The sequence below is a fragment of the Macaca nemestrina genome, chromosome 9 (assembly GCF_043159975.1).
Source record: "Macaca nemestrina isolate mMacNem1 chromosome 9, mMacNem.hap1, whole genome shotgun sequence".
Classification (NCBI taxonomy): domain Eukaryota; kingdom Metazoa; phylum Chordata; class Mammalia; order Primates; family Cercopithecidae; genus Macaca; species Macaca nemestrina.
This window is the reverse complement of record NC_092133.1, coordinates 127,305,616-127,332,100: the sequence shown is the minus strand read 5'-3', so window position 1 is coordinate 127,332,100 and position 26,485 is coordinate 127,305,616. Positions and strand designations below refer to the sequence as shown.

The 26,485-nt window shown below is 43.8% G+C and overlaps 1 protein-coding gene across 3 annotated transcripts in view; it reads left to right on the top strand.

Annotated features, from left to right (window-relative positions):
* The window catches only part of LOC105488210 (phosphotriesterase related), a 140,353-nt gene that overhangs the window by 92,212 nt on the left and 21,656 nt on the right, over nt 1–26,485 (top strand). The window contains exons 11-12 of one of the 3 annotated variants that reach the window (XR_011608233.1): nt 11,038–11,203; nt 16,991–20,873. The exons of 1 other annotated variant lie outside the window; for it this stretch is intronic. The gene's annotated coding sequence lies outside the window, so the exon portion shown is untranslated. Of the gene's footprint in view, nt 1–11,037; nt 11,204–16,990; nt 20,874–26,485 lie in introns of those variants that run through there. One more of the 3 variants, XR_011608232.1, reaches the window with a different exon arrangement.

Genomic DNA, 26,485 nt, shown 5'->3' with positions numbered 1-26,485 from the left:
TTTCGAGGCCAAGGTGGGAGGGTCACTTGAGTCCAGGAGTTCGAGATCAGCCTGGGCAACATAGGGAGACTTCATCTCTATGAAAAATAAAATAAACAATTAGCCAGGCCTGGTGCTGTGATGGTGTCACTGCACTCGAGCCTGCGCAACAAATTGAGACCCTCTCTGTCCCAAAAATAAAACACTTTTTAAAAAAATCATGCACTGAGTCTAAACTACACAATCAAGCTTTCCTTCAGAAATTCTGAAAGAGCCAGACGGCCCTAATCCAATGCTTTAATCTAATGTTTGACTGCACTGGTTAGAATGAATTCTCTGGGTATATCCAGTCTATTGTCTTCTCATTCATGTGTAACATTTAATTCCATTTTATTTAAAGCATGGAAGAAGAGAAGTGGACTTTGCTGACCATTTCCCTTCCTCCAGCCTCTCTGACTGTCTCACACAGGTGTCGGTGGTCATCTTCCTTTATCAATTGCTCACAGCCTGTGCCCACTCAGCTCAGAAACAATGATATCCTTCCTTGTGGTCCACGTTGTCAGAAAGTCTGACTCCGTGGTGCCAGGCCCCGCACCATGGGTGCAAAACTTCTCTAAATTCCCAGGTTTCATTTTCATAACTGGCCTTCTCTTCTACTCCATTGTTCAGTTACCGGGTATTCGCACCTTAAATGGCCTTGTCATTTCTCATTTTGCCTTCCCCCTTGACTCTTTCAACCCACCTCCTCTCTCTCTCTCTCTCTCTCTTTTTTATTTTTATTTTTTAGACAGTGTCTCATTTTGCAGTCTAGGCTGGAATGCAGTGGCATGATCATGGCTCACGCGGCCTCCAGCATCCAGGTTCAGGCAATCCTCTCATCTCAGCCTCCCAAGTAGCTGGAACCACAGGTACTTGCCTCTTCACCAGGCAATTTTTTTTTTTTTTTTTAAGGGATGAGGTTTCACTGTTACCCAAGCTGGTCTCAAGCTCCTGGCCTCAAGTGATCCTCCCGCCTCCACCTCCCAAAGTGCTACAATTACAGACGTCAGTTACCACGCCCCACTCTCACTCCTACCACGCCCCACTCTCACTCCTCCTGATCTTAACCTTCTTTCAAGACCCTGTTGCAAAGTCACCTCCTTCCCCTATCTCTCCACCCTTAGCCCCGAACTGCCAACCACTGGATCTTTCTTCCCTGTGCTCCCAAGCACATTGAATGCCTCCTCCTGAAACACTTACCTCATTCTCTTTTTGCCATACAACCTCTTCCTTTTTCCTGTTATTGAGAGAAATAGAAAGTTTCTTATTCTCTAGTCTCCAACCCCGCCCTCTCTCCCACACCCGGGCACTAAGGACACATTCACTAGGGCTAAAAACATGTTCGTTTATTTGAATGGCTGAATGGGGAATGAGCAGCCCAGCTTGCCGACTATTCTATACATTTAACAAATGTAGATGTAGTGAACAATCCTGGACTGAAAATTAGACATTTCTATGACCCACCTTCCCTATAGGACTGGACACTCTTTCAACTCTGCCAGAATGGTTAGATTAAGAACCAGCTTAGTGTCAATTCTTTACAAAAGAAGTAAAGATAAGAACAGAGAGACAACCTGCACAAGAGTTGAAGTTTAGAATGTATTAGGGCCTTGGATGTCACACCTTGTGTGTGATGGGAAGGGATGCTTGCAGATCCGCTGATATTCGGAACTGGTTCTAGTAGTTTCAATATACGATTAGATTTGTTTAACTATTGTATTTTCAAAATGCCTCACACCGTGTGTGGTGAAAGCAGAAATTGCACTGTGGTCACTGGAAGAGAACATGACTTTCTCACAGATTTCTGCCCAAGATGGTAGCCATATGAACCACCTGAATTATGTACCTCAGTGGATATTCTATGAGGTTCTTCACCTCGTCTCTTTAAGGTTTGTGGACAAGTATTTTGTCTATATCCTAGACATATAAAATAGGTTGTTTTTTTTTTTAATAAAAATAAGAGACCTATAGTTATGTGATGGAAAGAATGGCCATGGAAAAGAAAGAATTGTACCAGAAGTGCTATGTCATAGCAATATGTGCTATGCTATATAGGAAATAAAAATACTGTCTGAGTTTCCCAATAGCCAAGGCAAAAAGGGAAACACTACAAGTTACCCTTATCTTATGATTTTTTAAAATAAACATTCCAGTTTTTCATGAGATGGGAGATTTTTTTCCTATCACAAAATTCTGGGAAGAACTTATCAAGTGAGGGATATAAAATAATATCATGGATACTAATTAAAGGTGGCTTTATAGAAAATAAAGAAATGCTTCTCAATGAGGAACTAAAGCAGTTCAAGTCTTACCCAGTTCACCATTTCCTAGAACACCTTGAAATTCATTCAAAGAAAGCTGACATGTTGAATAACAGGCAATTACTACCCCAAGAAAATGCACAATTAGCAAGAACAGAATGGATGGGATAGATTGAAGAGCAGAGACGGAAGTCTCCACCAGAAGGAGTGACAACTCGTTTTCAAATCAAAAGCAAAAGTGCAGTAAATGCTATCACTGGAGTGATGAAACTCAGCTAGAACGAATGCAAATACATTCCACATTTCTGTTTCTTTTCAGTAAGTAATTTGAAAAGATCAGTCAAATGTGTGTGACTAGCTACAGGAAAAAAAAAAAAATTAAACAATTTGGCAGATTTGTTCCCAAGTCATGCCTACAATATTTTGACCCATGAATTACTATAGATATAAAAATGTTACTACTTGTATTATAAAAACACAACCTTGAGCAAATAGGAAGTTAACAAAATCACACTGAAATCTTCAATTTTGAAAACAGAAAATGATTGTCAACACTATTTGATAATGATATTCATAACCGCTGGGAACTACTCTAATAAAAAACTAACAATTATATGCACCCTCTTTGAATTTGCAAGCACTGATCTACTTACTGCAAATATAAAAGCCATTTCCCCCTCACATTTAATTTGTAACTTAGAATATTTATTTCAACCCCAGTAACTCCTTAATTTGCCCTATAGTAAGTCATTGCATAATTACTCAAAATCTCCAAAATACAGACAAGTATATGCAAGGAAAAGGCATCACGGTATTCTTGAGACAGCCAATGACTTTTCTGAAGTTTTTTCTTTTTCTTTTTCTTTTTTTTTTTTTTTTTGAGACGGAGTCTGGCTGTGTCGCCCAGGCTGGAGTGCAGTGGCGCGATCTCAGCTCACTGCAAGGTCTGTCTCCCAGGTTCACACCATTCTCCTGCCTCAGCCTGCCGAGTAGCTGGCTAATTTTTTGTCTTTTTTAGTAAAGACAGGGTTTCACCATGTTAGCCAGGATGGTCTCGATCTTCTGACCTCATGATCCGCCCACCTCAGCCTCCCTGTGCTGGGATTACAGGCGTGAGCCACCGCGCCCGGCCATCTTCTGAAGATTTTTGAGCATTCAGTATAGTAAGAATTTTAATGATCTTCAGCTCCTCTTAGATCTAGACACAAATATGGAAATGTGTATTGTGCAATGCAAATGAACTGGAAATGGGTTCGGTGGAAGGTACTGCCATCCCTGTGATGGTTGCATTAACACCCAGGACCAAAAACTGCTCAAAAGGTAACACTCTTCCGTCATTAAAAGAGAACAGGCAAACTGCTCTAACAAAATAATAAACTAGGTGTCCAAACAGGGGAAGTAAATACTTTTACATAACACAAGAGAGAATGGAGCTAGGGAGAAAAAAATGCAGGAATGTGCCAGGCATAGTGGCTTATACCTGTAATCCCAGCACTTTGGGAGATCGAGGCAAGAGGATAGTGTGAGTCCAGGAGTTCAAGACCAGCCTGGATAACACAATGAGACTCTGTCTCTACAGAAATTTTTTTTTTTTTTAATTAACCAGGCATAGTGGCATGTGACTGTAGTCCCAACTACTTGGGAGACTGACGTGGGAGGATTGCGTGAGTTTGGGAGGTTGAGGCTGCAATGAGCTACGATTGTGCCACTGTACTCCATCCTGGGTGACATTCAAGTTCCGTCTCAAAAAAAAAGAAATGCAAGAATAAATATGGGTACTTTACATTAGTAAAGGAGAATCTAAATGAGAGAGAAAAATAATTTGGCTGCTTTATTTGAGGGCTTTTATAGACAAGCTTTCTCAGAATAACTCAAGTTTCAAACATGGCAGCATATTCAAGTTCATTGTTTGAGTCCCGTCATGGTCATGGAAAGATTGAAAAATTGGAAGCTCTTTGAAACAACAGTTACACTATTTTTCAGTGCAATTAAAAATAATGAGTAGGGAGGCCAGGTGCGGTGGCTCACGCCTGTAATCCCAGTACTTTGGGAGGCCGAGGTGGGTGGATCACCTGAGACCAAGAGTTCGAGACCAGCCTGGCCAACATGGCAAAACCCCATCTCTACTAAAAATACAAAAAATTAGCCAGGCATGGTGGCACACGCCTGTAATCCCAGTGCTTTGGGAGGCCAAGGTGGGCAGATCTCTTGAGCTCAGGAGTTCGAGACCAACCTGGCCAACATGGTGAAATCCCATCTCTACTAAAAATACAAATTAGCCAGGCATGGTGACATGTGCCTGTAGTACCAGCTACTCAGGAGGCTGAGGCAGGAGAATCACTTGAAGCCAGGAGGCAGAGGTTGCAGTGAGCTGAGATTGCACCACTGCACTCCAGCCTGGATGGCAGCAGGAGCCTCCATCTCAAAAAAGAAAAAAAAAAAAAAAGAAGGAAAGAAAGAAGAAAGAGAGAAATAAAGAAAATAACCAGAAGGGAGGCATGAGAGGAAATGTGGAAGTCTGCCATGCTATTGTGTGCCAGTTTCTTGCACCAACTCAAAATCTACTGTCATCTTTAATGAGCGCCCTGGTGGCATGAGAAACCATGGTCGTTTTTACTCATCAGAAACTTGATGGATGTGTGCTCTGAGTGGAGGGCTGGGAGTGGGCAACTCCAAATTAAAATCTCCACTGTTTTGTTAACCAGGAGATTCATTTTGGCTATCATCCTCTTTATATACTCCTCCCTTTGTTTCCTAATTATTAATTTTGGAATCATTCGTAATTTAATTTTTTAACCACAAATGCAATCATTTTAATTATTCACATGTGTAATTTTTTTTTTTTGACAGAGTCTTGCTCTGTCTCAAGGCCAGAGTGCAGTGGCACAATCTTGGCTCACTGCAACCTCCACCTCCCCAGTTCAAGTGATTCTCCTGCCTTAGCCTCCTGAGTACCCTGGAATACAGGCGCTGCCACCACACCCAGCTGATTTTTGTATTTTTTAGTAGAGACGGGGTTTCACCATGTGGGCCAGGATGATCTCGATCTCCTGATCTCGTGATCCACCCACTTCAGCCTCCCAAAGGGCTGGGATTACAGGCGTGAGCCACCATGCCTGGCCTCACATTTGTAATCTTTTAAAATTTAAAGTAGGAGAAAGTTTATACTGAGTTCTCTGAAATGAACTGGCCTCTTTGTGGTAGATAGCCTGTTTTAAGGGGACTTGGAGTCTTTGGGAGGAATTTTGCTGCGATCCTAGAGTCCGAGATAGTGGGATGATTGAGGATATGTTCATGGACTTAAATAAAATGTACACGATTGGAGTTGGAAAAATCTTTTTGGATGAACTATTCATGAAAGTGAAAAATGATAGGATTTTTCTCAGTAACAGAAAATTTGGGGCTATGGGAGGATAACATAAATGCCATCGCTGATTCTGGCAATAAGACCTTGTTCAAGTAAATGGGATTCTTTGAAGGGAGGGCCTCAGGTTCGAGGGCTGTTAGTTTTATTTCGTTTTTCATAATGATGAAGCAGCAAAATCATAAAAATATTTCTTAAGTCTGTTAAAGAAAGAATCAGCAAAGAAGCCAGCCTCCTTTCAGTTCTCAAATTACTCAGTTTTGGATAGAAAAAATCTGTATTCAGGGGTTGGATATATTTGCAACAAAACATATCTTCTTCCCTTTTATATGTCCCAGAACATCTATACCAGCACCTGTGCACCAAGCAAGGCCACAATAAGTGTTTTTTTCCAAATGAGTAAAAAGAAATAGCATGTTTGTATAAAGCTAAGATCAAAGCATTTGCAGTTCTTATGGTACAATGAAGGGTCTAGATCAGCCACTAAAGGGACACCTTCATCTAGTACCCTGGATCCTTGTGGAGGTCGTGGCCCCACTCAGAGTGACTCCTTGTTCTCCAGGTTCATTGGGAAGACTCTGGGATGGGCGACCGGTAACCATGTTGTCCTTTGTCCTTGAAGACCCAGTTGCCACATTTTCACCAGCCACATTTGACCAAGTGAACCCTTGTCCCGACGTGGGCCGATCAGATTCTCTTTCCTGATTTTTGAGACTTGGAACAAAAAGACATAGAAACTTAGCCAGGTGCAGTGGCTCACGCCTATAATTCCAGCACTTTGGGAGGCCGAGGTGGGTGGATCTTGTGAGGTCAGGAATTCTAGACCAGCCTGGCCAACATGGCAAAATCCCATCTCCACTGAAAACACAAAAATTAGCCAGGCATGGTGGCGGACGCCTGTAGTCCCAGCTACTAGGGAGGCTGAGGCAAGAAAATCGCTTGAGCCTAGGAGGTGGAGGTTGCAGTGAGCCAAGATCGTGCCACTGCACTCCATCCTGGGTGGCGGAGTGAGTGAGACTCTCTCAAAAAAAAAAAAAAAAACACATGGAAACTGAAGACCACTGGCAGCTCCATAGAGGAAAGGCCACAAGAGCCTCCTGTCAAAGTCATCAGAGCTGCCCTTGGTTCTTCCAGTTGTCCTTTTGATCTCGTGGGGTATTTATATCTCCCAATAAGGCCCACCACTACCTTCCTATTCCACCTTAAAAAAAGAAGAAAAATCTACCTTGAGCAGGTTTATGTTGCTTACAGCTGAAAGAACCTTAACAAATATAACCAGGTTGGGGCTCTAAAAGAGGGGATTTAAGCTTTCTCCTATAGCATGTCCAAGAGAACTTCCTACGATAAGGGAAATGTTCTATATATGCCGTCCAATAAGTTACCCACTGGTCACATGTGGCTATTGAACACTTAAAATGTAGCTACTGCAAGAGAGAATCTGAATTTTATATTGTATTTCATGTTAATTAAGTTGAATTTAAATAACCATAAGTGGGCCAGGCACAGTGGTTCATGCCTGTAGTCCCAGCACTTTGGGAGGCCAAGGCGGGTGGATCACTTGAGGTCAGGAGTTTGAGACCAGTCTGGGCAACATGGTGAAACCCCGTCTCTATTAAAAATGCAAAAATTAGACCGGCATGGTGGCGTACTCCTATAATCCCAGCTACTGGGGAGGCTGAGGCAGGAGAATCACTAGAACCTCGGAGGTGGAGGTTGCAATGAGCCAAGGTCGCGCTACTGCACTCCAGCCTGGGCAACCAGAGCGAAACTCCATCTAAAATAAAGAAAGAAATAACCATAAGCGACCAGTGGTTATGTGTTAGATGATGCAGTATGATGAGGATGATATGAATTCATTTTCTCTACTATAGGACAGAACAAGAGAAAATGGATTTAAGAGGAAGCAATGAGGCTATGTATTGGCCGGGAGCCAAATCACTGGAAAAGAGGATCAGGAAAGGTTCCTGGAGGCCCCCGGCATGCTCAGAAGTGGCCATTGAGCAGAACGGTGTATTCTTTTGTTTGGGCTGCCTTAACAAAGTATCACAGGCTGGGTGGCTTCACTCCAGATATTAATTTTCTCGCTATTCTGGAGACTGTAAGTCTGAGGCCGAGGTGTCAGCAGCTTGGTTTATTCTAAGGCCCATCTCCCGGGCTTGTAGATGTCCATCTTCTCCCCGTGTCTTCCTTCACGTGGTTTTCCATCTGTGCATGTCTGTGTCCTGATCTCTTCTTAGAAGGTACCCATATGACCTCATTTTACTTGAATTACCTCTTTAAAGACCCTGTCTCCAAACACAGTCACATTTTCGGGTACTGGGGGTTAGGGCTTCGATGTGTGCATTTGGGAGAGACACAATTTAGCCGTTAACAAGTGGTGTAGGTGTGAATATACCTGAGAGAAGAAGGAACGATGAAAATTCCAGTCACAGCATGGCCCGGAACTTGCAGTCTCCTGAGACCAGAGACCTGTTCGGTATTTTCCAATCTGAGTGTGGCTGTGCCTCGTGCATTTTAATTGTGGCATCAGATGAGCCGTAGATATGGCATAGCTCCTTTCTAGGTTACCATTTCCAGGGAGTTTAATGAGTGTGACTTAGTTCATGTAACTAAGAGATTTCAATGCCAGTTTTGACTCAGTCCATTCTTCCTTTGAAATCATCTCCAATTTTGTATTTCTCCTGCTACAATTGCAATTTAAAGCAGCCCTTTATGACCACGTACACGGGGCCTCAGAATAGCTTCCTGCACAGTCACCTGGCCTTTTAGTTTATCCCAATTCTCATTCATTCTATGTACCGAGTTCAGATTCTTCTACCCGTGAGACCATGTTCATGATTCCTCCCATTTCCCTGAAACTTCAAAGGACTCTCTCAACCCAGTTGTCTGAAGATGAATCCCAAATCCCTAACTTCTCATTAATTGTACTTTATCACCTACCTATATGACTTTATTTAGTCTTTGACTTCTGACTGTAATTTCTATTGCTATGACTTTAGATATCACCCTACATAGGACATTCATTTCTGTTGCTACTGAAAACAAAACAAAACAAAACCTTCTATGACCCCCAGATCTATTTTCATACTTTCCACGACATTTCTCACATGTGTCAAGGCTCAGGTTCTTGTTTATGCTACTCATCTAGAATGCCTCCAAGAGCTCCAGGTCTCAAGGCACTTATTCATCACAAGAAAACTTTTCATTCATTCATTCATTTATTATTGTTTGTAGAGAGAGGGTCTTGCTATGTTGCCCAGGCTGGTCTCGAACTCCTGGTCTCAAGCAATCCTCCCACCTTGGCCTCTCAAAGTGTGGGGATTACAGACGTGAGCCACTGCACTTGACTAAAAAGAAAGCTTTCATTCAAATGTTACTTTCTCAGAAATGTCTTCCCTGGTCATTCTGTGTGAAATAGTGCTCCATCAGCCAAAATCCTGTAACACTGCTTTCTTTTTCTTTATGATGTATGGGCTGAATTGTACCTCCTCACCGCAAATTTGTATGTTGAGGTCCCAACCTCTAGTTAGCTCAGGATGTGATCGTATTTGGAGAAAGGGTCTTTAGAGAGGTAATTAGGGTCAAATACGGTCATACGGGTACCCTCCTAAGAAGAAGAGATTAGGACCCAGACACGCACAGAGGGAAAACCGTGTGAAGACACAGGGAGAAGGTGGCCGTCTGCAAGCCAGGGACAGGGACTTTACAAGAAAGCAACCTGCAGACACCTCAATCCCAGACTCACAGCCTCCAGAAGGGAGGTGAGGTGGTGAGAGGGTCTTTTCTTATTTATTTTTATTCTTTATTTTAGTTATTATTATTTTTCTATAGCCCAATCTTGGAAGTAAAGAGATAGGGTCTTTAGACTGTATTTGGCACACCATTCTATGTGCCCAGCGCTGCCCATCCCTGTCTCCTTCTAGGGTTTAGTAAAGGAAGCCCATCTGCCTGCAGCTATAATCTACATTCTCCAACCTAGACTTTGTTGACCATAGGGTCTTTAGAGAGGTGATCTTTAAATTAAAATGAGGTCATTCTTGTGGGCCCTGATCTGGTATGGCTGGTGTCCTTATAAGAAAGAGGCCATTAGCGCACATGCATATGCACAGAGGAGAGGCCATGTGAAGACGCAATGAAAAGACTATCTACACACCAGGAAGAGAGCCCTGGAACAGACCTTCCCTCGTGACTCTCAGAAGAACCCAACCCTGCCGGCACCTTGATCTCCAACTTCCAGCCTCCAGAGCTGAGAGAAAATTAATTTCTTTTTTTCTTTCTTTCTTTCTTTCTTTTTTTCTTTTTTTCTTTTCTTTTTTTTTTTTTTTTTTTTTTTTTTGAGACAGAGTCTCACTCTGTCGCCCAGGCTAGAGTGCAGTGGCGCAATCTTGGCTCACTGCAACCTCCGACTCCCAGGTTCAGGTAATTCTTGTGCCTCAGCCTCCCCAGTAGCTGGGATTACTGGCTCATGCCACCATGCCCAGCGAATTTTTGTATTTTTAGTAGAGATGGGGTTTTGCCGTGTTGCCCAGGTTGGTCTCCAACTTCTGACCTCAAGGGATCCGCCCACCTTGGCCTCCGAAAGTGCTGGGGTTACAGGCATGAGCCACTGCGCCCAGCTGAGAAAATTCATTTCTGTTGTTCAAGTTACCCAGTCCATGTTACTTTGCTATGGCAGCCTGAGCAAAGTAACACAGCTGTATATACCACTATCTAACTTTTTTTTTTTTTTTGAAGGGGGGTCTATAATCCCTCACTAGAAATTAAGTTCAGAAGGGCAGTAACATAGTTTTGTTCACTGCAGTGTCTCCTTATCTAGAGCAATGCCTGGCAGGCAGAAGGTGCTCAGTGAATGGGTTTTCGAAGACCATTCTTTGTGGCCAGCTCTGCCCATCCCCTGCCTCATTCCGGGGTTTAGAAAAGGAAGCTCATCTGCCTGCCTCTATAAACTACAACATCCAACCTAGCCTTTGTTGGCCATAGATGTAGTGCTTTGGTCTCTATTGGCTTTATCTCATTTCTCAATTGGCGTAGAACTTGGGCAAGGAGGAAGGGTGCTAGTTCTTAGTACTCTTGCTCCCTAACACCCTGCAGTATCTTGCCAATGGCAGACACTCAGTGAATATTTTCCTAAATAAGGTCCTATTTACATGTTTCCTGACAATCTCATGCATGCAATATTTTGATTCCCAGCTAGCATCCCAGCTTCTAAAGGGGAGAGTTGTCCCTAAGGCCTGAAATTCTGCCCACTTGTAGTAGGGGTTCAATACATTTTTAATATATGAATGACACATATACCCATTCTGTGGGGCCCTTGGGGAATATTAATTGAGCTTCCAGCAGCTCCCTTCTCTGAGGATTATCTCACTTCCCTGTCTCTTCATTTCTCCTCCACAGCGTGCAAAGCACGGAGGGAAAGTAGGAGTGTTTGTACCATGAGGCTCTGCACACCCCTCATCTTGGCTATAGTAGACTGGACCACAGATGGACACTGTACCGTGCAGATTACTTCTTCCAGGAACTTGGACTGAGACCAAGAGACTCACGGCATCCTCTTCTGGCTGTAAGACTTATATTTTTATATTTAGGCAATGGAAGAGGGGCAGCAGATGCCTACCTTGTGGAACAGAGCAATGAAGGCAGTTCACAGAGAAAGAAGACTAGGCAGTCGGGCAGAGGGGAGTGGGCTTGGGAGCTTCCTGGAGCCAATGTCCATCTCTGCTCTTTTTTTCCACTCGATGCTCCTGAGTCCCTGCCGTCAACTTCCACTTCTTTGCTTAAACTGGTTTGAGTTTGTTTCTGCTGTTTGAAAAAACAACAACAAAACCCCAAACAAAACAAACATCAAACAAAAACCAAAATAAAACCATTAACTCACTCATCCCTGTGATCATATTTGGAGACATAGGGGTGATTTCCTTCAGAAAACAAAGCATAAAAACCCTGCCCTCCTCCTCTACCTCTCCAATTACGTATTAAAGCCCATTTGCTCCACAGTAATGTAGGAGCTGCTCCCACACATCAGCTCATGTTCAGTGTTGGACAGCATTTCTTTGCAATTCTTTCCAAATCAAAGATAGTACACCTGTGCTCCCAAATCTACCAGGAACACTTAATGTTTTTAAATCCATCTCTTTCTAAATTGCCTCATAAATTCTTGCTGTTCTCAGGATCACCTTTCTCAACTGTACTAGCTGAGATCAACTCAGGTGGTTACCCTAACAGTTCCAAGATGCTCAATCAGAAATGCTAAACAAAGATCTTTCTGGGAAGAAGGGTGTTCAAAGTGTGTGTGTGTGTGTGTGTGTGTGTGTGTGTGTGTGTGTGTGTGTGTGTTTCTGTTTGCAGCAACACTGTTCAAGGAGAAAATAGGGAGGAAACAAATCCTTGTGCATTAAATTCCGATTGCAGTGAAAGAACAAAATTGTCGGACACCTCTTCAAGGACCTCCACCTGTCTTCATTAGTTTCTTATTGATAACCAGTGAGAAGGCAGTTGCTGTGGATCAAGTCAGATGGTGGCTTAGACCAGGAGGTGTTGGTGGAGACAGAGTGGGCCCAATGAGAGCAAGAATCAGAGACAGAAAAGGAAGAAACAGGTAATAGATGAGGGAATCAAACCTAGCAATGATAAATTCAGTGAGGAAAATGAGAGCTGGGGCATTGTCCTCTGGGAGGACTGACAGGTAAACCGGGACCTGGAGAATCTGGGGAGAGAAAAAGATTCCAGGATGGGGGAACAACTTCATGTAAGGCCCTTGATTTTTAACAGGACTGGCCGGCTCTAGAAGCAGAAGGAAGGTACCTATGATTGGCACAGAGCGAAGCGAACAGGAGGAGGGGTCACAGAAGGAAGGGAGCAACACCCCAAGGTCCCTGGAGGCTCTGGTCATTGTAGCCAGTCAAAGGGCTCTTTTTTTCCTGTTTACATAGGATTTTTCCTTTAAAAAAAAATGGGCTGGGCACGGTGGTTCATGTCTCTAACCCCAGCACTTGGGGAGGCTGAGGCTGGTGGATTGCCTGAGGTCAGGAGTTCCAGACCAGCCTGGTCAACATAGTGAAACCCGATCTCTATTAAAAATACAAAAATTAGCCAGACTTGGTGTTGTGCACCTGTAATCCCAGCTTCTCAGGAGGCTGAGGCAGGAGAATCACTTGAACCTGAGAGGCAGAGGCTGCAGTGAGCCGAGATCACGCCACTACGCTCCAGCCTGGGTGACACAGGGAGTCTCTGTCTCAAAAAAAAAAAAAAAAAAAAAACAAAAAAAATTAATAGACTATTGTTAAGAGCGGTTTGAGGTTTCCAGAAAAATAGAGCAGAGAGTACAGAGTTCCCAGGTATCTTCTCCCCTTCTTCTGCCTCAGTTTCCCCTATTATTAAAGATGTTAATCTTTGCATTAGTGGGCACATTTATTACAATTGGGGAATCAATACTGACACATTATTATAAACTCTATAATTTACATTAGGGTTCACTCTTTCATTGAAGGGATCTTAGTGCTTAGTGTAGGTGGAGGATGGGACTAACTTGGTCTGATGTAGAATTTTGGAAGACCCAGGTTCACAAAAGCTGTTGTTACGGGCTGGATTATATTCCCCACCCCCTACCAAAAAAAAAAAAAAATTACTATACTGAAGTCCTAACCCGCAGTATCTCAGAATATGTGAAGTTATTTGGATAATCGGGTCACTGGAGATGTAATTAAGATGAGGTCCCACTGGAGTGGGGTGGGCTGTAATCCGATATGACCCGTGTCTTTATAAAAGGGAGAAATAGGAACACAGGCATATACAGAGAAGACACCAAATAAACCCGAAGATGGACATGCACAAGCCCTGCAGAGAGGCCCCGAACAGGTCTTTCCGTCACTGCCCTTGGAAGAAACCAGCCCTGCTGGTCAAGAAAACACCTTGAATTATGGGGTTCAACCTCCAGAACCATGAGACAATCCATTTTTGGTGTTTAAGCCCCCCAGTCTGTGGTGCTTTGTTATGGCAGCCCTAGTAAACTCATAACAGCTGTGAAGACGTGTAGGCAAACCTGCTGAGGGCCTGGAGTGCTGGCTCACACCTGTAATCCCAGCATTTTGGGAGTCTGAGGTGGGAGGATCGCTTGAGGTCAGGAGTTCAAGACAGGGCCTCACTGTGTCACCCAGGCTGGAGTGCAGTGGTGCAATCACAGCTCACTGCAGCCCTGGCCGTCTGGGCTCAAGTGTTCCCCCTGCCTCAGCCTACTGAGTAATGGGATGACAGGTATGTGCCACCATGCCCAGCTAATTTTTTACAAAGAAGTTTTAGTAGGGATGAGGTTGAGTAGAGTAGAAGTAGGTTTCCTAGGATGGTCTCAAACTCCTGGCCTCAAGAGATCCTACCAACCAGCTTCCCAAAGTGCTGGAATTACAGGCATTAGCCACTGCACCTGGCCTCCAAATTTATTTTTGGAGTAAAAAGAAACAGCTGCAAGCAAATAAATATATTTTTTCTTACCATTCTCACTAGAGAAGTCTCTAGGGGCACCTAGTTCTCTAGGTGGGTAGGCACCAGGGAACTGTATTCTCTAGAGAACTGTTTAATCTTGTGTATAGCGTTTGTACAGCAAAAAATATACCCTATTACCAGAAGTTGAGTCTACAGAGTAGTAAGTGAAAATGAATAGTGGTTATCTTTATTCTACACAGGTGATACGGTTTGGCTTTGTATCCCCACCCAAATCTCATCACCAATTGTAATCCCCAGGTGTTGAGGTGATTGGAGCACGCGGGCAGTTTCACCCATGCTGTTCTTGTTATAGTGAAGGAGTTCTCACGAGATCTGATGGTTTTATAAATGGCAGTTTGCCTGGGTTTCTTTTTTCTCCTGCTACCTTGTGAAGAAGGTGTCTGCTTCCTAGTCCGTCATGATTGTAAGCTTCCCGAGGCCTCCCCAGCCATGTGGAACTGTGAGTAAATTCAACCTCTTTCCTTTGTAAATTACCCAGCCTCGGGTAGTATGTTGATAGCAGTGTGAAAACGGACTAATACAACAGGTTTAAAAGCACGTTTATGAGATATTTAAGAATAACACTCTCTGTTGCAGGGAGTAAACTGAGTTATTTACAGTGGATCTCACCTGTGATGCTAGGATTATTTGGAAAGAAGGAACACAGCCTCCCTTGAGCAACTTAAGCAAAGTGGCGTAGAGCATAAAAACACACATGGGCTAGAGCAAAAACCATTCGGAAGTGAGGCGTGTTCAAAGATAGACTTTCTGCTGGCTTTATCATCTGGTCTGTATGTTCTCTCCTAAGTACGGCTGCTTGTTTCCCTGATTCTCAGTTCTCCTGTCGGTCCTAACTGACCCTGCCTTTATGTATTCCTTGATTCCAGAGAGAATTCATCTCCTTTGTTTAGTTCATTACCACAGCGACTTTGGGAAGAGTCCTTTGTATGAGGCCATGTCAGGTCATTGGACAGGTTTACGGCCAGGCTGTCTAGGGCACTTTGTGGGACTCTGTGGGTTGTGCCCAGGGGCTCTGGGCTGTCTGTGGGCCCCCCAACAAGCCTCTGGTCCAGTCAGTGGCTGCTCTTGCAGAAGGAATGGCTGAGTTGTCTGTGACCGTATGGGGTGCCTTGCTTTCGTATTCTGTTTACGTGAATCTCAGTTATCACCTGTGTTCTTCGAAGCTCATCAGTCTGAAATGGCATAAGAGTGGGAAGAAAACAAAAGCAGGGAGGCGGGGCATTGCTGGAACAACAATAATCTCTTCATTGGTTATTTTCATATCTATTAACTTTACTTTGCAAATTTCATCTGCACATCGGATATGCAAAACTGAATCTTGTTTGAAAACTTCAAGTATTCAATAACTTAAAATTTGAAAGCTTCAAATACTCAAATAACTTAAATGCAACATCTTTTTTTTTCTTTTTTTCTTTCTTTTTTTTTTTTTTTTTTTTTTTTTAAAAAAAAAAGACAGTGTCTCACTCTGTCCCTCAAGCTGGAGTGCAGTGGCGTGATCTCAGGTGACTGCAACCTCCACCTCCCAGGTTCAAGCGATTCTTCCACCTCAGCCTCCTGAGTAGCTGGCATTACAGGCGCCTGCCACCACACTTGGCTAATTTTTTTTTTTTTTTTTTTTTGTAAAGTAGAGATGGGGTTTCACCACATTGGCCAGGCTGGTCTTGAACTCCTGGCCTCAGGTGATCCACTCGCCTCGGCCTCACAAAGTGCTGGGATTATAGGCATGAGCCACTGCACCCAACCCCAGTAGTAATTTTTAAATATCTATCTTGTCAACAAATGCCTGATAGCAAATATAAAATGTTACAGTGGACAGGCTGTTCAAAGATTGTGAAGAAAACCGTCTTTTTAAGAAACTGACAATGAAACTGACATCTCTAGTTCCCTTACCACATAAATAAAAGCCCTTAGTACAGAAGTATCTTTTTGGGGGGAGAAAAAAAAAAAAAAGCTTAAATAGCAAATGAGAGCACTGCATTGGCTCACGATTGGAGGAAAATGGAAAGTTTTCAGGAACAATTAAAATAACTCTGTCCCACCCCTGCCCTTTCCACTGAAGAAGGACATGCTGTCATTACACCTCAGACAGACACCATTGCCCCAGTCCCTTGGGCTCATCGGAAGGTAGGCAAGGAGGGAACAGCCTGTCTCCTGATAAACAAGTGCAGAGGGTTCCAAAGATCATCCTGAAGAGCCTGATTTATTTTCCAACAACTTTTAATAAACCCAAGGTCTACAGGGCTCACAGTAAAAAAAGAAAAAGAAAAAAAAGATAGTGTACAAACCAAAGCATTGGGATTTTAAGAATTATAAAAACATTTAGTCATTAAAAAGCATAGACAGTACTTGATAGATATATAAATATTTTATACATAAAATCTTCTTGGTTATTGGAAAGGAAAAAGGTGCCAAACTTGGAAAATGGCAGCTTCTACCAAATGTGTGAACGAGGAGAAAAGCTGGTTTGCTTCTCAGTGCCTTTGTGAATCTTATTTTCACGAGGGAAAGCCTGCCCTGTTTCTCTTTTCACGATACACTTAGCAGCCCTGCAGCCAGATTTTTTAGAGAGGAATGAGGGAGATTGGTGAGAAGCAAAGTATGAGTTTTCCAGCCATTTGGCTGGCACTACGCTTTTTAAAGTGGGTTATACCACTTCATATTTCCCAAGTCACCCATCTAAAAAGGAACAAGTATTTGGTGGTTTTTTTTTCCAAAAGAATAAAAATAGCAGGTGGATTTTAACTTGATCTTTGATAGTTAGACTTTGATCTTAGATGTCCATTATTATGTTTGAAAAATCACCCGATATAAACTAGAAGTCGTGATTTTGTCTCCTTTCCTTCCTGTTTAGCTTGGATCTCTTTGGCAGAAACTCTTCTATTCCCCTCGGCTCGTGCAACAACATATGCCAGTTATGGTGTTTCCTCTGTATTTCCTGGTTGTCAGAAGCAATGTTGGTAGACTACATCTTCAAGCATCAGTGTTGTGTTAAGGGAAGGGTTGTTGACGGCAAAAAGTAAGCTCCCTCTGCCGGTTGATGGCTCCCTCTGCAGAAACGAATATCTGAATGTCCATTTCGAGACCACATTCTTTCTTCTTCCTACCCAGACAGAAAAGCCTTTGTTATTGGAGGTAAAGACTGTCTATGAACCTGAGACCTGGAAGAGCCCAACAGAGAAAGCTGGAGTGGATTTATCTGAGGATACTCCCTGAGGTTTTACATGCAAACCCTGAGATTCTGGACAGTGTTAAATGATAAGGCTTATCACTCTGAAAGGGACAGATGGTGGACCTACCCTGAAATAGCTTTTCTGGAAGAGTAACACATGGTAAATTGCATTAATTGCAATAATTGCTTTTTATGCCTTGATAAAAACTGCCAAAGACCTTCAAAGATCTTCTAATCATGGCAAATGAGCACAGTTCCCCCTTAGCAGTGACAGAGCTACAGCACTACGGCTTGGGGTTCTGCAGAGAGGCTGCAGAATTAAGACCATAGGAACCTGCAGACTTAGGAAAGAGATGGGCAGGTGAGGCCCTGGGTATAGCACAAGGTGGAGGAGTATCTAGTCCCATTTTGGGGCCAAGTTATGGGTATTTCTTGTATAACATGCGTTTGGTTAATTCACTAGTCATGGGGGGAGGCTGGGGTGGGCGGATCACGAGGTCAAGAGATCGAGACCATCCTGGCCAACATGGTGAAACCCCGTCTCTACTAAAAATACAAAAATTAGCTGGCATGGTGGCACACGCCTGTAGTCCCAGCTACTCACAAGGCTGAGGCAGGAGAATTGCTTGAACCTGGGAGGTGGAGGTTGCAGTGAGCTGAGATCATGCCACTGCACTCCAGCCTGGTGACAGAGTGAGGCTCTGTCTCAAAAAAAAGTCATGGTACATAAGGATTTAGGGAGGCTCCTCGCTTAGCATGAACTGCAGGTGAGGATTACGTTGGTGTCTTGTCTTCCTTCTTTGAAACTCAAAAGAATAGCAGGGGGGTGGTGGAGGGTAGACTTTCCTACTACATTTCTGTGATTTCCGTCTGACACAAACTAACCATGTAACACAAGGAGGATTTCTATTTAACAAAGCTTTCCAGTTTTTTTCCTTTGAAATGATTTGGTTATGCGTCCCCTCCAAATCTCATGTTGAAATGTGATCGCCAGTGTCGGAGGTGGGGCTAGTGGGAGGTGTTTGGGTCTGGGGGGGGTGGATTCCTCATGAATGGCTTGATGCCCTCCTCATGGTAATGAGCGAGTTTTTACTCTGTTAGTTCACACAATAACCGGTGCTTTAAAAGAGCCTGGCTTCTCTCTTGCTCCCACTCTTGCCATGTGACATGCCTGCTCCCCCTTCATCTACCACTAAGCTTCCTGAACCCTCACCAGAAGCCAAACAGATGCTGGCACCGTGCTTGCACAGCTTGAAGAAGCATGAGCCAAATAAACCTCTTTTCTTTATAAATTACCCCGCCTCAGGTACTTCTTTATAGCAATGCAAATGGAGTAAGACATGCTTCTATGAAGATTTTTACGTCTTTGCTTTATTGTACCTCCTTTATGTTGAGTCAAGCTTCTGCTTTGTGCATGGAATCAGTCTATGACTTTGGATATTTTCCATTATTTTAATCTTCCAGGAATATTTATATCTTTTTTCTTTTCATTCACCCTGCCAACAAATGCAGGAAACTTTATGGAGAAGACACTAGATTTCAGGCACTCTACTAGTGTGGGCTACTTCCCATGGTATGTGGGATAAAAAGATTACTTATCACTAACATTTTTTTGTTGTTGTTCCAGACAGTATTTGAAGCACTTTTGGTATATCTCATTTAATCCTCACAGTAAACTTTTGCGGTTATTATTATCCCTATTTTGCAAGTGAGAAACCAGCAGCCCAGACAGATTACGTAGTTTTTTCAAGGCCACACAACTCCTAAGTGGCAGAGCGAAAACTTGAAACTTTCAGACACCTTGTTTTTCATGGTGTGTACATTGAAGGACTATCACTGTTGGGGGCGGGGGGGGGAGTGAACTTGTAAGTTAGCAAACAATTTCCATCCAGGATGACAAGGGTCCTATTGTACATATGCAATGTGTTAGGGCAGGGGATATCATTTGCATGTGTGTCCCTGCCCAGATCTCATGTTGAAATGTAGTCCCCAGTGTTGGAGGTGGGGCGTGGTGGGAGGTGATTGGATTTCTCATGAATGGTTTAGCACCGTCCCTTTGCTGCTGTCCTTGTGATGGTGAGTTCTCTCGATGTGGTCGTTTAAACGTGTGTGGTACCTCCCTCCTACTTCCATTGTTGCTGCTCTGGCCATGTGACCTGCCTGCTCCTCCTTTGCCTTCCACCGTGATTGTAAGTTTCCTGAGGCCTCCCCAGAAGCTGAGTAGATGCCAACATCATGCTTCCTGTACAGCCTGTGGAGCTGTGAGCCAATTAAACCTCTCTTCTTTCTTATTTTACATTAAGTTCTGGAATACATGTGCTGAACGTGTAGGTTTGTTACATAGGTACATATATGCCATGGTGGTTTGCTGCACCTATCAACCCCATCATCTAGGTTTTAAGCCCTGCATGCATTAGGTATTTGTCCTAATGCTCTCCCTCCCCTTCCCACCACCCACCCCAATAGGCCCCAGTGTGTGATGTTCCCCTCCCTGTGTCCATGTGTTCTCATTGTTCAACTCCCACTTATGAGTGAGAACATGTGGTGTCTGATTTTCTGTTCCTTTGTTAGTTTGCTAAGGATGATGGTTTCCAGCTTCATCCATGTCCCTGCTAAACCTCTTTTCTTTGTAAATTACCAGTCTCAGGTATTTCTTTATAGCAATGCCAGAAAGAACTAATACAGCAGGTGTCAGCAGTTTTCTCCTGTCAAGTGCCACATAATTAATATTTAGGCTTTGTGGGCCAAACAGTCCCTGATGCAACCACGTAACTCTACATACTAGTAAGAAAGCAACCACAAACAATCTGTAAGTGAATAAGGTGGCTGTATTCCAATAAAACTTTATAAAAACAGGTGGTAGGCTGGATTTGACCCACAGGACTGTAGTTTGTCAACCTCTGTTCTAGGGGATTACAAGGAATAGAAAAACCAATTCTGCCTGAATATGAGAAACAGACATTTGAATTAATCCCTGGATATCAGGCCACAAGGGAGAAAGCCATTCCAAGCAGAGAGAAATGTGTTTATAACTGGGGAACTCTGAAAATTGATATTTGTGGAAAATATGAAATGTGAGTGACAAGGAATGTATAGGACAATGGCAGGATCCAAGTTTGGAAAGGGGGATTTGTGCCTAGGTTAACAAATCATATATTGATTGTATGACAACCACTTAGTAAGTGCAGTTTACGTGGGGCTTTTTGATTTCTTCTGTGAACAACTTGTTTCTCTCCTCCTGATACAACTTTGCTATTTTCCTCTTAATTAGTGACATACAAAATGCCTTCATGTGCAATTGTATCAGCAAGACAAGAGGATAAACCGTAAGGGGTCTGCCAGCAACATAGGGATAAATACAGTTGATGAAACATGGTATTTCAAAGATACTGGACTGAAACATTCTAGGAGATACTCTGATAGACAATGAGGACAAATTTTTGTCTTTTGTAAAACCCCGTGGGTATAATTTTGCCATTAGCCAAGATGGATGTTTCAATGTTGAGACATGAGAAATCTTTGAAACACCAAGGCATAACATGAATGCTGCAGGGAAAATGAAGTTGATTTTTTTTTTTTTTTTTTTTTTTTTGCTGTAAGTCAACTAAAGTTGCTTATGACAGATTGCTGATGAAACATGGTTTTGATAATGCTCACAGACAGTTGTCCAAGTTACTAAGTTTATTAGAATTCCTGCATAGGTGGGAAAGTTGTTGAGTGTGGTCTTGGATTTTAGTCTCTAAAGTCAAGTGATATCCCTAGGGCTGTATCTGGGACAGCTTCACTATAGGAGAAAAAATAGAGGCTGGAAGATCCATCCATTTCCCTCAAGATGTGGGCATGTTCTCTTCATGCAATCAGGAGATTCCCTTAGTTCTAACATTCCCCATCTGGAAAAAATAAATTTCAACTGATGCACTGAGATAAAATAGATGATATTCCTTAGCTGAGTGCCAAGCCAAGACAAGCTGCAAGTTTTTAAGAGAAAACCAAAAAGAAGTATAAGATTCTTAAGCCCCTACCCACATTGAAGGACTAAAAGGAGCAATCGGGGTGCTAGGTGTCCCCTTCTACCACACCCACCCTAGGAGCAGATGGAGAGGCTCTGCCCTGCACTTCAAGCCCAGTGGGGTTCCATCAGGACCCCACAGTTAGAGTGGCATGGTGGGGCCCAGTGGCCCCGTATCTGACTCCAACTCCTGAGAGAGGAAAGCAGGCTGGCAAGTGGAAGGGGGAACAGTTGAGCTGGGGACTCCCTCCTCCATGAGAGTTTGCTGGAGCAGAGGATGCACCAAGGTTTCTTGCAGACTGGAAATGGATCGTTTGAGAAGGTGCTGATGGGCTGGTCTTAATCCAGTCTAAGATGGCCACACACAATGTGAAGGGACTTCATTGCAAAGAGGATGGCGGCGAGGTTCAGATTCACAGAGGCTAAGAAAGGAGCCTTTTACAGACCAGAGGGAAGAGAAATTCATTCTCCCTCACTAGGGGATGATGGGGTTTGGTTCTATGTCCCACCAAAATCTCATCTCAGATTATAATCCCCATGTGTCAGGGGAGGGACCTGGTGGGAGGTGATTGGATCCTGGGGGAAGGTCCCCCTTGGTGTTCTCGTGATGGTGGGATCTCATGAAATCTGATGGTTTAAAAGTGTGGCACTTGTACTTTTGCACTCACTGTGCCCTGCTGCCATGTAAGATGTACCTTGCTTCCCCTTTGCCTTCTGCCCTGATTGTAAGTTTCCTGAGGTCTCCCCAGTCATGCAGAACTGTGACCCAATTAAAACTCTTCTTTATAAATTACCTAGTCTCAGCTCACTGCAACCTCCCCCTTCCGGGTTTAAGTGACTCTTGTGCCTCAGCCTCCCAAGTAGCTGGGATTATAGGCACTCGCCACCACACCCAGCTAATTTTTATATTTTCAGTAGATACAAGGTTTTGCCATGTTGGCCAGACTGGTCTCAGACTCCTGGCCTCAAGTGATCTATCCACCTTAGCCCCCTAAAGTGTTGGGATTACAGGCGTGAGCCATGGTGCCTGGCCTCAGGTAGTTCTTTATAGCAGTGTGAAAACAGACAAATACAGGGAGACTGTGGGTAGGAGATGCCCAACCCTGGAAACATCTCCAAGAAACCCATACACATGTCTACAAGAGAAAGGAAGCATTAAACATCTGCCAGGCCCAGAAAGCATGAAGCCAAGCTTTGACAGCACTGGTCAGATAAGTTTCCTGCCCTACCCTCCATGCCCCTCTTTGAGGCTTGTCACTTCTCTCTGCCCCCTTTGTGGAGGTGTTGGAAACTGCACTGAGCAACATGGGAAGGAAAAGAAGAGCAAAGTAGGGAAATAGCAGAAACTGATCACAGCCTTAATCTAGTCTAAGATGGTCTTAATCCAGTCTAAGATGGTCTTAATCCAGTCTAAAATGGTCTTAATCCAGTCTAAGATGGCCACACACAATGTGAAGGGACAGCTTCCTGGGCCTGAGTTAAGAAAAGGAGGAGAAATGTCTACTTTGATCAACTTAAAGTGTTGGCACCGGGCCAGGCATTGGGACCCATGCCTGTAATCCTAGCAGTTTGGGAGGCCAAGGCGGGTGGATCACCTGAGGTCAGAAGTTCAATACCAGCCTGGCCAACATGGTGAAACCCCATTTCTACTAAAAATACAAGAATTAGCCGGGCATGGTGGTGCATGCCTGTAATCCCAGCTGCTTGGGAGACTAAGGCAGGAAAATCACTCGAACCCAGGAGGCAGAGGTTGCAGTGAGCCAAGATCGAGCCACTGCACTCCAGCCTGGGCAACAAAGTGAGACTCAGTCTCAAAAAAAAGAGTGTTGACTCCGACATCCAATCAGTAAACTGGCACAGTGTGTTATGACCCAGGCATGAGTAGAGAAGGCACAAAGCCTGACAACCGTGATGTCCAGAGTAAGAAATTAAGCAGCCCCACTGAGGAAATTTACATAAAAGGGAAATGAAGTTGCTTTGGTTTTGCGTCTGTTGGTTTTGGGCCTGGTTGCCCCCGGATCCATTTTTTACTGTCTTCTCCCACAGAATCTTGGGCTGTGGTAGCTGAATTCTAAGTTAACTCTCCAAAATCCCCAACCCCTAAGGTACTCTATAATATCCTGCCCTTGGTACGGGCAGGCTTTCTGAAAATGATGGGAGAGTCACCCCCTTGATTAGGTTGTGTCAGACTCTAAGTAGACTGGAGAGGGAGAACCTCTTGCAGGCTTTGAAGATGTGAGCTTCTGTGCTGTGGGAGGGCCATGTGCCTAGAATCTGTTCATGGCCTCTTGAGGCTTCTCTAGACCCCAAAGTCAGCAGGAAACTCAGTCCTATGACCACAGGAGGATTAATCCTGCCAACAGCATGAATGCGTGTGTAAGAAGAGCAAAGCCGCCCAGCCTGCCCAACACGTTGATTTCAACATAACAGCATCTGAGTAGGGGAGGCCTGCTAACCCAGGCCTGACTTCCCAGGGAAATAGGACGTAATAATATGTTCTAAGCCTCGACATTTGTAGTAACCTGTTACACAGATAGAAAGCTAATGAGAGCTGGGCGCAGTGACTCATGCTTTGTAATACTAGTGCTTTGGGAGACCAAGGTGGGAGAATTGCTTGAGGCCAGGAGCTTGAGACCAGCCTGGGCAACATAGCAAGACCCCTGTCTGTCGCTACAAAAATAAAAACAAATTAGCTGGGCATGTTGGCACATGCCTGTAGTCCCAGCTCCTTGGGAAGCTGAAGTGGGAGGATCTCTTGAGCCAGAAGTCCGAGGCTGCAGTGACCCATTATCACTCCACTGCACTCCAGCCTGGGCAACAGAACAAGACCTCATCTCTCAAAGGTAAACATAGGAGGGAAAACAAAGAGGCTGGTTCTGGGAGGCTGCTTCCCAGGTTCCCATGTCTGGGGGCCTCTTTGAGGGAGATTGAGGGGGAAGAATCCAGGAGATATCCCCCCCAACCCTCTGCTGTGGATGGCCTCCAGGACAGTCACTGGGGTTTCCTGATGGTTCTGGCTTCTATCAGGTGACCAGGTCAAAACTGTCTCTCCCAACCATCTGTCTTCTCCTTTCTCAGTATCTCATGGTTTGAAATACTGAAAGATGCCTACAGGAAGATAAGAGAAGTAGAAATACCAAGTGGAGAAGGAGGAATGGAGGAGAAGCTCATCACATCTTTTTCCTGACTCCAGTCTCCAGTAATCCCATCTCCGTCCCTCTGTCCCTCTTGTTCACCAATGTTGCCCATTTCTGGCTCATCTTACCATCCGCTGCTTACTTCCTCCATAGTTCTATATTTGGGCACCTCACTTTATGCATTAAACTCCTTTTTTAAAAACTCAAATGGTTTCTGATTCCTGGTTAGATCCCAACCATAAGAGCATCCTATGAGTCATGCATCTCTCTATATTTGCGAGCATGTAAATATATATGACATTTCAATATATGTGTGCATGAATAAACCTGTGTGTGTGTATATATATAACTTTGTTTTAGTTAAACAATCACCCAAAGCACATTCAGTGGTCTTCTGCCACTTAATGCTTTAGCTCATGAATAAATTGCTAAAGGAAAATGCTTGCTTGCACTTAGTAAAACAGGTTAAATGCTTTGCTAGACAGATCGTTTACCTAATTGAGAATCCCAAATCCAGCTTTGCCATCTAATCCATGACGCCACAAATCTTTGTGTCCTTGGTCCTCTGAGCCAGGAGCTGATCCAGTTCCAGGGACTCTGAAGAATAACTCTACTTCCTCCTCCTTCACTGTTATCTCACGCATTCAATAGGTACTTGGCATCACTTGCCTAAATCTACAAAGCCCAGAATTAGCAAGCACTGAAAACAAGCATATGCTGAGTGTCCTGGTCACTCGAAAACATATTTTATCCATAGTTATTCGGAAACCCATTCATTTGGTCACATTGGCACATTCTGATGTAGAGATACTTCCTCAAAGGAGTGAATTCCTAGACTGTTACAGAATATAAACTTTCTTGCCCTTTATATGGTATGCCATTTATGGCTGGAGTTTGCAGGAAAATGTTGAGGAAGGGATGCTCAAATGCAAAGGCTCAACCCACAAAAGTAGAGCTGCTGTTTCAGCTCTTTATCTAACATTTGGGTATGAATATGCATTAAAGAGCCAGTTAGTAGCCTGGGTTGTGGATTAGTGCCCTAGGTGGGCCCTGTTTTCTCACAGAGGTAACACTGTTTTATGAGTGCTGACTTGATCCTTAGAGGTAACTTGTTGCCTCACCCATCAGTAGCCCAATGGTAGCCTTATGCAAACAGAAGGAGAGAACAATTCAGCGCAATAGAACTCACAGTCAGGAGCCAGGAATAAACCTGCATGATGGAGGCTCAGTAGAGGTACCTTCTCAGATGCAAGTTGAAAAAAAAATTTGTTTTCAGTTTAATTGGCATGATTAACACTTTCTCCATCACTCTCTCAAGCCTCAAAAAATCAAATAATTAAGCTCTGGGCCAGGCACGGTGGCTCTTGCCTGTAATCCCAGCACTTTGGAAAGCCAAGGCAGGTGGATCACTTGAGATCAGGAGTTTGAAACCAGCCTGGCCAACATGGCAAAACCCTGTTTCTACTAAAAATACAAAAATTAGCCATGCATCGTGACGCATGCCTGTAGTCCCAGCTACTAGGGAGGCTGAGTCAGGAGAATCGCTTGAACCTAGGAGGTAGAAGTTACAGTGAGCAGAGATCATGCCACTGCACTCCAGCCTGGGTGACAGACTCCATCTCAAAAAAAAAAAATTTAATTTTAAAAATCCAGCTCTGATTTGGAGGGTTTGCCTGCTTCCGTGGTGTAAATGTCAGTGTGTAAGCCTCTAGCATTAATCAGTAAGCTGGAAGCTTGATGTGGGGATGTGTGTATCTGCTATACAAACAGCTGCGTCCCCAAACTTTCTACAGTTGATCCTGGTCAGTTTACCCAATGTTGCTAACCCTGCTGCATATTCAGCCACTGCCATTACTCACCTTGGGCCATGGTAGATGTTTGGTTACAAACCAACAAGCAGGGCCATGGTAGATGTTAGTTACAAACCAACAAGCAATGTAGAGCATTTGCCCTTCTATCTTTTGATTTCAAGATCATGGTGATGCTGTGGACAGAAAAAACAATGGATTCTAATGTGAGCCAGCTGATTGT